The following is an 18,145-nucleotide window of genomic DNA, read 5'->3' as shown; positions in this document are numbered from 1 at the left end:
GCAGGATTGCTTCAGGCCCTAATCTGGTTCCAGCACGGCACGCTGAGCCTTTGGTTAATTCCTCTTCCTGGTGGGAAATGAGAGTTAAATTTGCCCGTCCAGACACCTCCAGCTAGTCTCTCATTGGTTCTCCCTATTCCTGTTCATCTTCCGCAGAAATTGCAAACTGGGCCAAACAGGAGGTTAAAGGCACTGACTCTCCAAGTCGGGAGAGTGTTAGTAAAACGTCTGGAATGTTGCACCCGAGTACCAGGGGACGAGAACTGAGACATATTTGAACACGTCTCCTGATCACACAGTTGATCATACTCTGGGTTCCACATGCATGTTTTAGCTGAAGGAAGAATCCCTTAAACCTGGAGAGTTGAGACCCGTGGAATGGGTACCATGCAATATGACTTCAAAGGGTCTTCATTTGCTCACCGAACCTCTCCAATCCTATCACTGCTGCGTTTATGCCCCTGTACACACGCTTGATTCTCTTTCGGAGATATAGCAATCCATAGGTTTTAAGATACTTACTAGTCAGGTACATTTTTAGGGGTTTAATATGTGGTGTTGAGTCCATTTCGTTGAGCAAGGAGTAGCTCTTGTCTATTACATATTTGGCTTAAGGAAGTTTATCTGTGCTCATTTCAATCTCTGGTTTTATGCAGCACCCCAACTCACCTTTCCCCTTAAGCAAGCATAAGTTGGTTTTCTAAATTTGAGAACCTGTTCTGTTTCGTAATGCAGTTCCTGTGTAGCCAAGTTTACATTCCGTGTATTAGTGATATCTTATGATGTTTCTTTTTCTGTGTGACTTATTTCAGTTAGAATCATCATACCTGAATCCACTCATTATGCTGCTACGGGCCTGATGACATAGATTTCATTGCTGAGTGATATTGCATTGTGCGTAAGTACCAAAACTTCTTTAACCATTTTTCACTTTCTGCGATATTGAACTTGTACCATAAACGAGGTTCTTGTAAACAGAGCCGTCCCAAACTTTGGGGTGGCTGTGTCTTTTTGATTTTAATTTCCCTAAGCTATAGGACCATAAGTGGAAGTGCCCTAGGCTCTGTTGCTTTGTTTTTTAGATGTTTCAGGAAACACCATACACTTCTCCCGAGTGGCTGTTGGCAATATAAATCCCGCCCATCAGCATGACAAGGCTCCCAGTCCTCCATGGCCTGTCCTGCCTTTCTGGATTTTACACTTTTTTCAGATGGCCCTTTTGACCGGGGGGAAGTGAGACTTCATTGTAGTGCAGATTTCAATTGCAAGCTTGCTTGGTTGGCCAAAAAGGGCGTATGCGTTTTTTCCTGAATATATTCAGGAAAAAACGCATACGCCCTTTTTGGCCAAGTGCATCATTGTCGACGTTCTGCCTCTTTTCCTATGCTTTAAATGCAATTCCTGTCTACCTCTTGAAATCGGTTTCCTGCAATTCTGTCCTGCTTTCAAGTCCTCTTGGCAGCCTTACTTCAATATATTTTTGGACGATAGCTGTCATTTATAACTCTGCAGGTTTGTGAATTACAGTGCCCCTGAGCTCCTTTCTTCAACTGGCTTTCTTGTGAGCTGGCCGCTACACCGCAGGATTGCTTCAGGCCCTAATCTGGTTCTGGCACGGCACGCTGAGCCTTTGGTTAATTCCTCTTCCTGGTGGGAAATGAGAGTTAAATTTGCCCGTCCAGACACCTCCAGCTACTCTCTCATTGGTTCTCCCTATTCCTGTTCATCTTCCACAGAAATTGCAAACTGGGCCAAACAGGAGGTTAAAGGCACTGACTCTCCAAGTCCGGAGAGTGTTAGTAAAGCGTCTGGAATGTTGCACCCGAGTACCAGGGGACGAGAACTGAGACATATTGGAACACGTCTCCCGATCACACGGTTGATCATACTGTGGGTTCCACATGCATGTTTTAGCTGAAGGAAGAATCCCTTAAACCTGGAGAGTTGAGACCCGTGGAATGGGTACCATGCAATATGACTTCAAAGGGTCTTCATTTGCTCACCAAACCTCTCCAATCCTATCACTGCTGCGTTTATGCCCCTGTACACACGCTTGATTCTCTTTTGGAGACATAGCAATCCATAGGTTTTAAGATACTTACTAGTCAGCTACAATCTTAGGCGTTTAATATGGGGTGTTGAGCCTATTTTGTTGAGCAAGGAGTAGCTCTTGTCTATTCCATATTTGGCTTAAGGAACTTTATCTGTGCTCATTTCAATCTCTGGTTTTATGCAGCACCCCAACTCACCTTTCCCCTTAAGCAAGCATAAGTTGGTTTTCTACATTTGAGACCCTGTTCCGTTTTGTAATCCAGTTCCTGTGTAGCCAAGTTTACATTCCGTGTATTAGTGATATCTTATGATGTTTCTTTTTCTGTGTGACTTATTTCAGTTAGAATCATCATACCTGAATCCACTCATTATGCTGCTATGGGCCTGATGACATAGATTTCATTGCTGAGTGATAATGCATTGTACGTAAGTACCACAAATTCTTTATCCATTTTTCACTTTCTGCGATATTGAACTTGTAGCATAAACGAGGTTCTTGTAAACAGAGCCGTCCCAAACTTTGGGGTGGCTGTGTCTTTTTGATTTTAATTCCCCTAAGCTATAGGTCCATAAGTGGAAGTGCCCTATGCTCTGTTGCTTTGTTTTTTAGATGTTTCAGGAAACACCATACACTTCTCCCTAGTGGCTGTTGGCAATTTACATCCCGCCCATCAGCATAACAAGGCTCCCAGTTCTCCATGACCTGTCCTGCCTTTCTGGATTTTACACTTTTTTCAGATGGCCCTTTTGACCGGGGGGAAGTGAGACTTCATTGTAGTGCAGATTTCCTTTGCAAGCTTGCTTGGTTGGCCAAAAAGGGCGTATGCGTTTTTTCCTGAATATATTCAGGAAAAAACGCATACGCCCTTTTTGGCCAAGTGCATCATTGTGGACGTTCTGCCTCTTTTCCTATGCTTTAAATGCAATTCCAGTCTACCTCCTGAAATCGGTTTCCTGCAACTCTGCCCCGATTTCAAGTCCTCTTGGCAGCCTTACTTCAGTATATTTTTGGACGATAGCTGTCATTTATAACTCTGCAAGTTTGTGAATTACAGTGCCCCTGAGCTCCTTTCTTCAACTCGCTTTCTTATGAGCTGGCCACAACATCACAGGATTGCTTCAGGCCCTAATCTGGTTCCGGCACGGCACGCTGAGCCTTTGGTTAATTCCTCTTCCTGGTGGGAAATGAGACTTAAATTTGCCCGTCCAGACACCTCCAGCTAGTCTCTCATTGGTTCTCCCTATTCCTGTTCATCTTCCACAGAAATTGCAAACTGGGCCAAACAGGAGTTTAAAGGCACTGACTCTCCAAGTCGGGAGAGTGTTAGTAAAGAATCTGGAATGTTGCACCCGAGTACCAGGGGACGAGAACTGAGACATATTGGAACACCTCTCCCGATCACATGGTTGATCATACTGTGGGTTGCACATGCATGTTTTAGCTGAAGGAAGAATCCCTTAAACCTGGAGAGTTGAGACCCGTGGAATGGGTACCATGCAATATGACTTCAAAGGGTCTTCATTTGCTCACCAAACCTCTCCAATCCTATCACTGCTGCGTTTATACCCCTGTACACACGCTTGATTCTCTTTTGGAGACATAGCAATCCATAGGTTTTAAGATACTTACTAGTCAGCTACATTCTTAGGCGTTTAATATGGGGTGTTGAGCCCATTTCATTGAGCAAGGAGTAGCTCTTGTCTATTCCATATTTGGCTTAAGGAACTTTATCTGTGCTCACTTCAATCTCTGGTTTTATGCAGCACCCCAACTCACCTTTCACCTTAAGCAAGAATAAGTTGATTTTCTACATTTGAGTCCCTGTTCTGTTTTGTAATCCAGTTCCTGTGTAGCCAAGTTTACATTCCATGTATTAGTGATATCTTATGATGTTTCTTTTTCTCTATGACTTATTTCAGTTAGAATCATCATACCTGAATCTACTAAATATGCTGCTACGGGCCTGATGACATAGATTTCATTGCTGAGTATTATTGCATTGTACGTAAGTACCACAACTTCTTTATCCATTTTTCGCTTTCTGCGATATTGAACTTGTACCGTAAACGAGGTTCTTGTAAACAGAGCCGTCCCAAACTTTGGGGTGGCTGTGTCTTTTTGATTTTAATTTCCCTAAGCTATAGGACCATAAGTGGAAGTGCCCTAGGCTCTGTTGCTTTGTTTTTTAGATGTTTCAGGAAACACCATACACTTCTCCCGAGTGGCTGTTGGCCATTTACATCCCGCCCATCAGCATAACAAGGCTCCCAGTTCTCCATGGCCTGTCCTGCCTTTCTGGATTTTACACTTTTTTCAGATGGCCCTTTTGACCGGGAGGAAGTGAGACTTCATTGTAGTGCAGATTTCCTTTGCAAGCTTGCTTGGTTGGCCAAAAAGTGCGTATGCGTTTTTTCCTGAATATATTCAGGAAAAAAAGCATACGCCCTTTTTGGCCAAGTGCATCATTGTCGATGTTCTGACTTTCTTCATATGTTTTCAGTGCAATTCCAGTCTACCTCCTGAAATCGGTTTCCTGCAATTCTGCCCCGCTTTCAAGTCCTCTTGGCAGCCTTACTTCAGTATATTTTTGGACGATAGCTGTCATTTATAACTCTGCAGGCTTGTGAATTACAGTGCCCCTGAGCTCCTTTCTTCAACTCGCTTTCTTGTGCGCTGGCCGCAACACCGCAGGATTGCTTAAGGCCCTAATCTGGTTCCGGCACGGCACGCTGAGCCTTTGGTTAATTCCTCTCCCTGGTGGGAAATGAGAGTTAAATTTGCCCATCCAGACACCTCCAGCTAGTCTCTCATTGGTTCTCCCTATTCCTGTTCATCTTCCGCAGAAATTGCAAACTGGGCCAAACAGGAGGTTAAAGGCACTGACTCTCCAAGTCGGGAGAGTGTTAGTAAAGCGTCTGGAATGTTGCACCCGAGTACCAGGGGAGGAAAACTGAGACATATTTGAACACGTCTCCTGATCACATGGCTGATCATACTCTGGGTTCCACATGCATGTTTCAGCTGAAGGAAGAATCCCTTAAACCTGGAGAGTTGAGACCCGTGGAATGGGTACCATGCAATATGTCTTCAAAGGGTCTTCATTTGCTCACCGAACGTCTCCAATCCTATCACTGCTGCGTTTATGCCCCTGTACACACGCTTGATTCTCTTTTGGATACACAGCAATCCATAGGTTTTAAGATAATTTCTAGTCAGCTACATTCTTAGGCGTTTAATATGGGGTGTTGAGTCCATTTCGTTGAGCAAGGAGTAGCTCTTGACTATTCCATATTTGGCTTAAGGAACTTTATCTGTGCTCATTTCAATCTCTGGTTTTATGCAGCACCCCAACTCACCTTTCCCCTTAAGCAAGCATAAGTTGGTTTTCTAAATTTGAGACCCTGTTCTCTTTTGTAATCCAGTTCCTGTGTCGCCAAGTTTACATTCCGTGTATTAGTGATATCTTATGATGTTTCTTTTTCTGTGTGACTTATTTCAGTTAGAATCATCATACCTGAATCCACTCATTATGCTGCTATGGGCCTGATGACATAGATTTCATTGCTGAGTGATATTGCATTCTACGTAAGTACCAAAACTTCTTTATCCATTTTTCACTTTCTGCGATATTGAACCTGTCCCATAAACGAATTTCTTGTAAACAGAGCCGTCCCAAACTTAGGGGTGGCTGTGTCTTTTTGATTTTAATTTCCCTAATCTACAGGACCATAAGTGGAAGTGCCCTAGGCTCTGTTGCTTTGTTTTTTAGATGTTTCAGGAAACACCAAACACTTCTCCCGAGTGGCTGTTGGCAATATACATCCTGCCCATCAGCATAACAAGGCTCCCAGTTCTCCATGGCCTGTCCTGCCTTTCTGGATTTTACACTTTTTTCAGATGTCCCTTTTGACCAGGGGGAAGTGAGACTTCATTGTAGTGCAGATTTCCTTTGCAAGCTTGCTTGGTTGGCCAAAAAGTGCGTATGCGTTTTTTCCTGAATATATTCAGGAAAAAACGCATACGCACTTTTTTCCCAAGTGCATCATTGTCGACGTTCTGCCTCTTTTCCTATGCTTTAAATGCAATTCCAGTCTACCTCCTGAAATCGGTTTCCTGTAATTCTGGCCCGCTTTCAAGTCCTCTTGGCAGCCTTACTTCAGTATATTTTTGGATGATAGCTGTCATTTATAACTCTGCAGGTTTGTGAATTACAGTGCCCCTGAGCTCCTTTCTTAAACTCGCTTTCTTGTGAGCTGGCCGCAACACCGCAGGATTGCTTCAGGCCCTAATCTGGTTCCGGCACGGCACGCTGAGCCTTTGGTTAATTCCTCTTCCTGGTGGGAAATGAGAGTTAAATTTGCCCGTCCAGACACCTCCAGCTAGTCTCTCATTGGTTCTCCCTATTCCTGTTCATCTTCCGCAGAAATTGCAAACTGGGCCAAACAGGAGGTTAAAGGCACTGACTCTCCAAGTCGGGAGAGTGTTAGTAAAGCGTCTGGAATGTTGCACCCGAGTACCAGGGGACGAGAACTGAGACATATTGGAACACGTCTCCCGATTACACGGTTGACAATACTCTGGGTTCCACATGCTTGTTTTAGCTGAAGGAGGAATCCCTTAAACCTGGAGCGTTGAGACCCGTGGAATGGGTACCATGCAATATGACTTCAAAGGGTCTTCATTTGCTCACCGAACCTCTCCAATCCTATCACTGCTGCGTTTATGCCCCTGTACACACGCTTGATTCTCTTTCGGAGACATAGCAATCCATAGGTTTTAAGATACTTACTAGTCAGGTACATTCTTAGGCGTTTAATATGGGGTGTTGAGTCCATTTCGTTGAGCAAGGAGTAGCTCTTGTCTATTCCATATTTGGCTTAAGGAACTTTATCTGTGCTCATTTCAATCTCTGGTTTTATGCAGCACCCCAACTCACCTTTCCCCTTAAGCAAGCATAAGTTGGTTTTCTAAATTTGAGACCCTGTTCTCTTTTGTAATCCAGTTCCTGTGTAGCCAAGTTTACATTCCGTGTATTAGTGATATCTTATGATGTTTCTTTTTCTGTGTGACTTATTTCAGTTAGAATCATCATACCTGAATCCACTCATTATGCTGCTACGGGCCTGATGACATAGATTTCATTGCTGAGTGATATTGCATTGTACGTAAGTACCACAACTTCTTTATCCATTTTTCACTTTCTGTGATATTGAACTTGTCCCATAAACGAGTGTCTTGTAAACAGAGCCATCCCAAACTTTGGGGTGGCTGTGTCTTTTTGATTTTAATTTCCCTAAGCTATAGGGCCATAAGTGGAAGTGCCCTAGGCTCTGTTGCTTTGTTTTTTAGATGTTTCAGGAAACACCATACACTTCTCCTGAGTGGCTGTTGGCAATATACATCCCGCCCATCAGCATAACAAGGCTCCCTGTTCTCCATGGCCTGTCCTGCCTTTCTGGATTTTACACTTTTTTCAGTTGGCCCTTTTGACTGGGGGGAAGTGAGACTTCATTGTAGTACAGATTTCCTTTGCAAGCTTGCTTGGTTGGCCAAAAAGTGCGTATGCGTTTTTACCTGAATATATTCAGGAAAAAACGCATACGCCCTTTTTAGCCAAGTGCATCATTGTTGACGTTCTGCCACTTTTCCTATGCTTTAAGTGCAATTCCAGTCTACCTCCTGAAATCGGTTTCCTGCAATTCTGCCCCGCTTTCAAGTCCTCTTGGCAGCCTTACTTCAGTATATTTTTGGACGATAGCTGTCATTTATAACTCTGCAGGTTTGTGAATTACAGTGCCCCTGAGCTCCTTTCTTCAACTCGCTTTCTTGTGAGCTGGCTGCAACACCGCAGGATTGCTTCAGGCCCTAATCTGGTTCCGGCACGGCACGCTGAGCCTTTGGTTAATTCCTCTTCCTGGTGGGAAATGAGAGTTAAATTTGCCCGTCCCGACACCTCCAGCTAGTCTCTCATTGGTTCTCCCTATTCCTGTTCATCTTCCGCAGAAATTGCAAACTGGGCCAAACAGGAGGTTAAAGGCACTGACTCTCCAAGTCGGGCGAGTGTTAGTAAAGCATCTGGAATACTGCACCCGAGTACCAGGGGACGAGAACTGAGACATATTGGAACACGTCTCCCGATCACACGGTTGATCATACTCTGGGTTCCACATGCATGTTTTAGCTAAAGGAAGAATCCCTTAAACCTGCAGAGTTGAGACCCGTGGAATGGGTACCATGCAATATGACTTCAAAGGGTCTTCATTTGCTCACCGAACCTCTCCAATCCTATCACTGCTGCGTTTATGCCCCTGTACACACACTTGATTCTCTTTCGGAGACATAGCGATCCATAGCTTTTAAGATACTTACTAGTAAGGTACATTCTTAGGCGTTTAATATGGGGTGTTGATTCCATTTCATTGAGCAAGGAGTAGCTCTTGTCTATTACATATTTGGCTTAAGGAACTTTATCTGTGCTCATTTCAATCTCTGGTTTTATGCAGCACCCCAACTCACCTTTCCCCTTAAGCAAGCATAAGTTGGTTTTCTAAATTTGAGACCCTGTTCTGTTATGTAATCCAGTTCCTGTGTAGCCAAGTTTACATTCCGTGTATTAGTGATATCTTATGATGTTTCTTTTTCTGTGTGACTTATTTCAGTTAGAATCATCATACCTGAATCCACTCATTATGCTGCTACGGGCCTGATGACATAGATTTCATTGCTGAGTGATATTGCATTGTATGTAAATACCAAAACTTCTTTATCCATTTTTCACTTTCTGCGATATTGAACTTGTCCCGTAAATGTGGTTCTTGTAAACAGAGCCGTCCCAAACTTTGGGGTGGCTGTGTGTTTTTGATTTTAATTTCCCTAAGCTATAGGACCATAAGTGGAAGTGCCCTAGGCTCTGTTGCTTTGTTTCTTAGATGTTTCAGGAAACACCATAGACTTCTCCCGAGTGGCTGTTGGCAATTTACATCCCGACCATCAGCATAACAAGGCTCCCAGTTCTCCATGGCCTGTCCTGCCTTTCTGGATTTTACACTTTTTTCAGATGGCCCTTTTGACCGGGGGGAAGTGAGACTTCATTGTAGTGCAGATTTCCTTTGCAAGCTCGCTTGGTTGGCCAAAAAGGGCGTATGCGTTTTTTCCTGAATATATTCAGGAAAAAACGCATACGCACATTTTGGCCAAGTGCATCATTGTCGATGTTCTGCCTCTTTTCCTATGCTTTAAATGCAATTCCAGTCTACCTCCTGAAATTGGTTTCCTGCAATTCTGCCCCGCTTTCAAGTCCTCTTGGGAGCCTTACTTCAGGATATTTTTGGACGATAGCTGTCATTTATAACTCTGCAGGTTTGTGAATTACAGTGCCCCTGAGCTACTTTCTTCAACTCGCTTTCTTGTGAGCTGGCCGCAACACCGCAGGATTGCTTCAGGCCCTAATCTGGTTCCGGCACGGCCCGCCGAGCCTTTGGTTAATTCCTCTAACTGGTGGGAAATGAGAGTTAAATTTGCCCGTCCAGACACCTCCAGCTAGTCTCTCATTGGTTCTCCCTATTCCTGTTCATCTTACGCAGAAATTGCAAACTGGGCCAAACAGGAGGTTAAAGGCACTGACTCTCCAAGTCGGGAGAGTGTTATTAAAGCGTCTGGAATGTTGCACCCGAGTACCAGGGGACGAGAACTGAGACATATTGGAACACGTCTCCCGATCACACGGTTGATCATACTCTGGGTTCCACATGCATGATTTAGCTGAAGGAAGAATCCCTTAAACCTGGAGAGTTGATACCCGTGGAATGGTTACCATGCAATATGACTTCAAAGGGTCTTCATTTGCTCACCGAACCTCTCCAATCCTATCACTGCTGCGTTTATGCCCCTGTACACACGCTTGATTCTCGTTCAGAGACATAGCAATCCATAGGTTTTAAGATACTTACTAGTCAGGTACATTCTTAGGCGTTTAATATGGGGTGTTGAGTCCATTTCGTTGAGCAAGGAGTAGCTCTTGTCTATTACATATTTGGCTTAAGGAACTTTATCTGTGCTCATTTCAATCTCTGGTTTTATGCAGCACCCCAACTCACCTTTCCCCTTAAGCAAGCATAAGTTGGTTTTCTAAATTTGAGACCCTGTTCTCTTTTGTAATCCAGTTCCTGTGTAGCGAAGTTTACATTCCATGTATTAGTGATATCTTATGATGTTTCTTTTTCTGTGTGACTTATTTCAGTTAGAATCATCATACCTGAATCCACTCATTATGCTGCTACGGGCCTGATGACATAGATTTCATTGCTGAGTGATATTGCATTGTACGTAAGTACCACAACTTCTTTATCCATTTTTCACTTTCTGTGATATTGAACTTGTCCCATAAACGAGTGTCTTGTAAACAGAGCCGTCCCAAACTTTGGGGTGGCTGTGTCTTTTTGATTTTAATTTCTCTAAGCTATAGGGCCATAAGTGGAAGTGCCCTAGGCTCTGTTGCTTTGTTTTTTAGATGTTTCAGGAAACACCATACACTTCTCCCAAGTGGCTGTTGGCAATATACATCCCGCCCATCAGCAAAACAAGGCTCCCAGTTCTCCATGGCCTGTCCTGCCTTTCTGGATTTTACACTTTTTTCAGTTGGCCCTTTTGACTGGGGGGAAGTGAGACTTCATTGTAGTGCAGATTTCCTTTGCAAGCTTGCTTGGTTGGCCAAAAAGGGCGTATGCGTTTTTACCTGAATATATTCAGGAAAAAACGCATACGCCCTTTTTAGCCAAGTGCATCATTGTTGACGTTCTGCCACTTTTCCTATGCTTTAAGTGCAATTCCAGTCTACCTCCTGAAATAGGTTTCCTGCAATTCTGGCCCGCTTTCAAGTCTTCTTGGCAGCCTTACTTCAGTATATTTTTGGACGATAGCTGTCATTTATAACTCTGCAGGTTTGTGAATTACAGTGCCCCTGAGCTCCTTTCTTCAACTCGCTTTCTTGTGAGGTGGCCGCAACACCGCAGGATTGCTTCAGGCCCTAATCTGGTTCCGGCACGGCACGCTGAGCCTTTGGTTAATTCCTCTTCCTGGTGGGAAATGAGAGTTAAATTTGCCCATCCAGACACCTCCAGCTAGTCTCTCATTGGTTCTCCCTATTCCTGTTCATCTTACGCAGAAATTGCAAACTGGGACAAACAGGCGGTTAAAGGCACTGACTCTCCAAGTCGGGAGAGTGTTAGTAAAGCGTCTGGAATGTTGCACCCGAGTACCAGGGGACGAGAACTGAGACATATTGGAACACGTCTCCCGATCACACGGTTGATCATACTCTGGGTTCCACATGCTTGTTTTAGCTGAAGGAAGAATCCCTTAAACCTGGAGCGTTGAGACCCGTGGAATGGGTACCATGCAATATGACTTCAAAGGGTCTTCATTGGCTCACCGAACCTCTCCAATCCTATCACTGCTGCGTTTATGCCCCTGTAAACACGCTTGATTCTCTTTCGGAGACATAGCAATCCATAGGTTTTAAGATACTTACTAGTCAGGTACATTTTTAGGGGTTTAATATGGGGTGTTGAGTCCATTTCGTTGAGCAAGGAGTAGCTCTTGTCTATTAAATATTTGGCTTAAGGGACTTTATCTGTGCTCATTTCAATCTCTGGTTTTATGCAGCACCCCAACTCACCTTTCCCCTTAAGCAAGCATAAGTTGGTTTTCTAAATTTGAGACCCTGTTCTGTTTCGTAATGCAGTTCCTGTGTAGCCAAGTTTACATTCCGTGTATTAGTGATATCTTATTATGTTTCTTTTTCTGTGTGACTTATTTCAGTTAGAATCATCATACCTGAATCCACTCATTATGCTGCTACGGGCCTGATGACATAGATTTCATTGCTGAGTGATATTGCATTGTACGTAAGTACCACAACTTCTTTATCCATTTTTCAACCTGTGATATTGAACTTGTACCGTAAACGAGGTTCTTGTAAACAGAGCCGTCCCAAACTTAGGGGTGGCTGTGTCTTTTTGATTTTAATTTCCCTAAGCTATAGGACAATAAGTGGAAGTGCCCTAGGCTCTGTTGCTTTGCTTTTTAGATGTTTCAGGAAACACCATACACTTCTCCCGAGTGGCTGTTGGCATTTACATCCCGCCCATCAGCATAACAAGGCTCCCAGTTCTCCATGGCCTGTCCTGCCTTTCTGGATTTTACACTTTTTTCAGATGGCCCTTTTGACCGGGGGGAAGTGAGACTTCATTGTAGTGCAGATTTCCTTTGCAAGCTTGCTTGGTTGGCCAAAAAGGGCATATGCGTTTTTTCCTGAATATATTCAGGAAAAAACGCATATGCCCTTTTTGGCCAAGTGCATCATTGTCGACGTTCTGCCTCTTTTCCTATGCTTTAAATGCAATTCCAGTCTACCTCCTGAAATCGGTTTACTGCAATTCTGCCCCACTTTCAAGTCCTCTTGGCAAGCTTACTTCAGTATATTTTTGGATGATAGCTGTCATTTATAACTCTGCAGGTTTGTGAATTACAGTGCCCATGAGCTCCTTTCTTCAACTCGCTTTCTTGTGAGCTGGCCGCAACACCGCATGATTGCTTCAGGCCCTAATCTCGTTCCGGCACGGCACGCTGAGCCTTTGGTTAATTCCTCTTCCTGGTGGGAAATGAGAGTTAAATTTGCCCGTCCAGAAACCTCCAGCTAGTCTCTCATTGGTTCTCCCTATTCCTGTTCATCTTCCACAGAAATTGCAAACTGGGCCAAACAGGAGGTTAAAGGCACTGACTCTCCAAGTCGGGAGAGTATTAGTTAAGCGTCTGGAATGCTGCACCCGAGTACCAGGGGACGAGAACTGAGACATATTGGAACACGTCTCCTGATCACACAGTTGATCATACTCTGGGTTCCACATGCATGTTTTAGCTGAAGGAAGAATCCGTTAAACATGGAGAGTTGAGACCCGTGGAATGGGTACCATGCAATATGACTTCAAAGGGTCTTCGTTTGCTCACCGAACCTCTCCAATCCTATCACTGCTGCGTTTATGCCCCTGTACACATGCTTGATTCTCTTTCGGAGACATAGCAATCCATAGGTTTTAAGATACTTACTAGTCAGCTACATTTTTAGATGTTTAATATGGGGTGTTGAGCCCATTTCATTGAGCAAGGAGTAGCTCTTGTCTATTCCATATTTGGCTTAAGGAAATTTATCTGTGCTCATTTCAATCTCTGGTTTTATGCAGCACCCCAACTCACCTTTCCCCTTAAGCAAGCATAAGTTGATTTTCTACATTTGAGACCCTGTTCTGTTTTGTAATCCAGTTCCTGTGTAGCCAAGTTTACATTCCGTGTATTAGTGATATCTTATGATGTTTCTTTTTCTGTGTGACTTATTTCAGTTAGAATCATCATACCTGAATCCACTCATTATGCTGCTATGGGCCTGATGACATAGAATTCATTGCTGAGTGATATTGCATTGTACGTAAGTACCACAACTTCTTTATCCATTTTTCACTTTCTGCGATATTGAACTTGTACCGTAAACGAGGATCTTGTAAACAGAGCCATCCCAAACTTTGGGGTGGCTGAGTCTTTTTGATTTTAATTTCCCTAAGCTATAGGACCATAAGTGGAAGTGCCCTAGGCTCTGTTGCTTTGTTTTTTAGATGTTTCAGGAAACACCATAGACTTCTCCCCAGTGGCTGTTGGCAATTTACATCCCGCCCATCAGCATAACAATGCTCCCAGTTCTCCATGGCCTGTCCTGCCTTTCTGGATTTTACACTTTTTTCAGATGGCCCTTTTGACGGGGGGAAGTGAGACTTCATCATAGTGCAGATTTCCTTTGCAAGCTTGCTTGGTTGGCCAAAAAGGACGTATGCGTTTTTTCCTGAATATATTCAGGAAAAAACGCATACACCCTTTTTGGCCAAGTGCATCATTGTCGACGTTCTGCCTCTTTTCCTATGCTTTAAATGCAATTCCAGTCTACCTCCTGAAATTGGTTTCCTGCAATTGTGCCTTGATTTCAATGCCTCTTCATAGCCTTATCTCAATATATTTTTTGAAAATAGTTGGCCTTTATAACTCTGCAGGTTTTTGAATTGCAGTGGCCCTTAGCTCCATTTTTCAGCTCTTATTTTTGTGATCTTGCCGCATAACCACAGGTTTCCTTCAGGCCCTATTCTTCTTCTGGGGCACCTTGCTGTGCCTTTGGTTTATTCTTCTTACTGATGTGAAATTAGAGTGACATGTGCCCATTGAAACCGCTACAGCTAGTTTCTCACTGGTTCCCCCTATTCCCATTCATCCTCTGCACTAACTGCAGACTGTGCGTTACCAGAACTTAAAGGCATTGACTCTCCATGTGGGGATATTGTTAGTAAAGCGGCTGGAATGTCGATCTGGAGCCCCAGGAGAGGAAAAATGAGGTGCGTTTTAGAAACCTTTCCCGATCATATGGTATACCAGTCGCTGGGTTTCCTAAGCATGGTTTAGCTGTAGGAAGATTCCGTTCAACCTGGAGTGTTGGGACCCTTGGAATGAGTAGCATGAAGTATTGCATTAAACTTTTGGCAGTTGCTCACCAAAGCTCACCAATCCTCTCAGCCCCAAGTGTCCAGCTTTATGTCTTATCCAGCTGTGGGTTTATATGTGGTCAATCCAGGTTGCATCACAGCCCCTGAGCGAATTTTGTAAGAATTTTTCTCTCTTTCATTGTTTCTGCATTTTGTTTTTAAAATTTATTTCTATAATGGGGTTTAGCTCATTTTCACTGCTGTGTTTGTGCCACTCTGCACACACTTGATTCCCTTATGGAGATATATCAATACATGGGTTTTAAGATTCTTATTACTCAGATATATTTCTCTGTGGTGTATAGGGTGTGTTGAGGCCAGTTCATTGAGCAAGGTGTAGATCTTTTCTAATATCTATTTGGTTTATTGAACGGTATCTGTGCTAATTTCAAACTCTGGTTTTATGCATCACCCCACCTCTCCTTTCCCCTTAAGCTGACATAAGTGTGTTTTCTACATGTGAGACACTGTTCTGTTCTGTAATTCATTTCTTGTGCAGCCATATTTACCCTCCCTCTATAAGTGATATCTTATGATATGTTTCTTTTTCTGTTTGACTTATTTCAAGTAGTATTATCGGACCTAAATCCACTCTTTATCCTTCTACTAGCCTTATTACATTGATTTCATGGTGAAGAGATATTCCATTGTACATAAGTACCACATCTTCTTTATCCATTGTTCTCTTTCCTGGGATATTTAAGGTGTACTGAAGTTGAGGTTCTTGTCAACAGAGTAGCCCTAAACTGTGGTGTGCTTGTGTCTTGTTGATTTTTAGACTTCCCTAGATATACTCCCATGATTGGAAGTGTCCTATGCTCTGTAGCTCTGTTTTTTAGATGATTTAGGAACCACCATACACTTCTCCAGAGTGGCTCTCGGCAGTTCACACACTGCCCATCAGCGTATAAAGGCTTCCTGTTCTCCATGGCCTGTCCTGCATTTCTGGTTTTTACAATTTTTTAGGATGGCCCTTTTGACCGGTGCGAAATGAGACTTCTTTGTTGTGCACATTTGCATTGCTTGCTTGCTTCGTTGCCCATAAAGTGCGTATGCGTTTTTTCCTGGATATAATCAGGAAAAAACGCATACGCCCTTTTGGGCCAACTGCATCATTGTCGAAATTCTGCCGCTTTTCATGTGCTTTAAAGACGAGTCCAATCTATCTCTTGAAATCTGTTTCTTGCAATTCTGTCTTGCATTCAGATCCTCTTCTTTGCCTTACCTCAACATATTTTTGGACGTTAGTTTTCATTTATAACTCTGCAGGTTTGTGAATTGCAGTGACCCTGAGCTCCATTTTTTAAGTTGCTCTTTTGTGAGCTGGCCTCAAACCCGCAGGATTGCTTCAGGCCCTATTTTGGCTCCGGCGAGGCGGGCTGAGCCTTTTTTCAATTCTTATTCTTAATGGGAAATTAGAGTGATATGTGCCCGTCCAAACCCCTACAACTATTCTCTCATTGGTTCCCCCTCTTCCCGTTCATCCTCCTCACAATTTGCAAAATGTGTGAAACAGATGTTTAAATGTGCTGATTCTCCAAGTGGGGAGATTCTAAGTAACGTGGCTGGAATGGTGAACAGGAGCACCAGGAGAGGATAAATGAGCTGCATTTTAGACACATCTCCCGATCACATGGTGTACAGTCCTCTGGGTTTTCCATGCATGTTTTAGCTGTAGGAAGATCCCTTGAACCTGCAGATTTGGGACCCATTGAATGGGTACCAGGTAGTATTACTTTAAAGGGTGTGCATTTCCTCACCCAACCTCACATTTCTCTTAGTGCAAACAGTTTCCAGCCTTATGTCTCATCCTGCTGTGGGTCTAGATGTGTTCAATCCATGTTGCATCACCGTCCCTGAGGAAAAGTTGTAAGAGGTTTTCTCTGTCTCTCTGTCATTTATTTTTTTCAATTTATTACTATATTGGTTACAGCTGATTTTCAAAGCTCTGTTTCTTGCTACTGTACATCCACTTGATTCACGTACAGAGAGACATCAGTAAATTCTTTTTCAGATTCTTACCAGTCGTATATATTCTTTTCCGGTGACTTGAGTGTGTTGAGTGCAGTTCTTTTAGCTACCGTGTAGGCCTTGTTGATTATCAGTTTGGTATTTGGAATGGTATCTTTGCTAATTTCAACCTCCTGGATGATGCCTCACCCCTCCCCACCTTTCCCTTTTAGCAGCCTTATGCGTGTTTTCTACATATTTGACTATGTTTTTGTTTTGTAATTTATTTCATGTGTAGCCATTTTGGATTCCACCTTTAAGTGATATCTTATGATATGTGTCTTTTTCTTTTTGAATTATGTCACTTAGAAAGATCATACGTAACTCCTCCGGAGTTGTTACAACTGGCCATATTTCATTGATTTCCAGGCTGAATAATATTCCACTCTACCTAAGTACCACATCTCTATCCATTTTTTCCCTCCAGAGACATTTCAATTATATCCTAGTCGAGGATCTTTTAAACAGAGAGGGGGTAAACATTGGGGTGCCTGTGTCCTCTCAATTTTTGTTTTTCCCAAGATATACGCCCATGAGTGCAAGTGCCCTATGCTCTGTAGCTCATTTTTTAGATGCTTTAGTAAACACAGTACACTTCTCCAGAATGGCCGTTGGCAATATACATTTCCACTATAAGTCTCACAGGGCTCCCTCTTCTCCTTGCCCTGTCCTGCATTTCTGTTGTTTACGCTTTATGAGGATGGCTCTTCTGACTGATGCGAAGTGATATCTTTTGTAGTATTGACTTCCAGTGCCCACCTGTTTGGTTGGCTAAAAAAGTGTATGCCCTTTTCTTGAATATATACAGAAAAAAACGCATACACCCTTTTTGGCCAACTGCAATGTTGGCAATGTTCAGCTCCTTTTCTTGTGCTTAATGGCGAGTCCTTTCTACCTCCTCAAATCCCTTTCCTGCCATTCTCCCTTGCTTACAAGTCCTTTTCTCTGACTTTCCTCAAGACATTTTTCAGTGATGGATATTTTCAACTCTGCAGTTTCGTGAATTTTACTGCCCCTGAGTTCCATTGTTCAACTTGTGTTTATGGGAACTGGCCACAAAGCAGCAGGATTTCCTCAAGCCCTATACTGTTTCCATGGGCAACCCTAGCCTTTGGTCAATTCGTCTTCCTGATTGGAAATTAGAGTGACATGTGCCTGTCTGAACACCTAGGACTTGTCTCTCATTGTTCCTCATCCTTCCGCTTCATCCTCTGGACAAATTCCAAACTGTACGCAACAGGATGTTGACAGTGCTGACATCTCCAAGTGGGGAGACTGTTAGTAAAGACGCTGGAGGGGTGAACCCGAGCACCAGGAGATGAGGAGATGAGATGCCTTTTCCAAACTCTTCCCGATCAGACGGTATACCATCCTCTGGGTGTGACAGACATGTTTTAGCAGTAGGAAGAGTCCCATTCATGTAAGGAGAACACCAGGGCTTTTTCAAAATCAGTGTCTCCCCGAAACCCAAACTGGGGAATTTTTTAAGCTACGGCTACACATA

The 18,145-nt window shown here is 43.3% G+C and overlaps 1 long non-coding RNA gene across 2 annotated transcripts in view; it reads left to right on the top strand.

Annotated features, from left to right (window-relative positions):
- Window positions 1–18,145, top strand: part of LOC125963366 (uncharacterized) — a 542,137-nt gene that overhangs the window by 304,910 nt on the left and 219,082 nt on the right. The gene's annotated exons all lie outside the window — the stretch shown is intronic.

The sequence above is a fragment of the Orcinus orca genome, unplaced genomic scaffold (assembly GCF_937001465.1).
Source record: "Orcinus orca unplaced genomic scaffold, mOrcOrc1.1 scaffold_47, whole genome shotgun sequence".
Classification (NCBI taxonomy): domain Eukaryota; kingdom Metazoa; phylum Chordata; class Mammalia; order Artiodactyla; family Delphinidae; genus Orcinus; species Orcinus orca.
The sequence above is the reverse complement of the archived record's forward strand: the minus strand, read 5'-3'. Positions and strand labels throughout refer to the sequence as shown.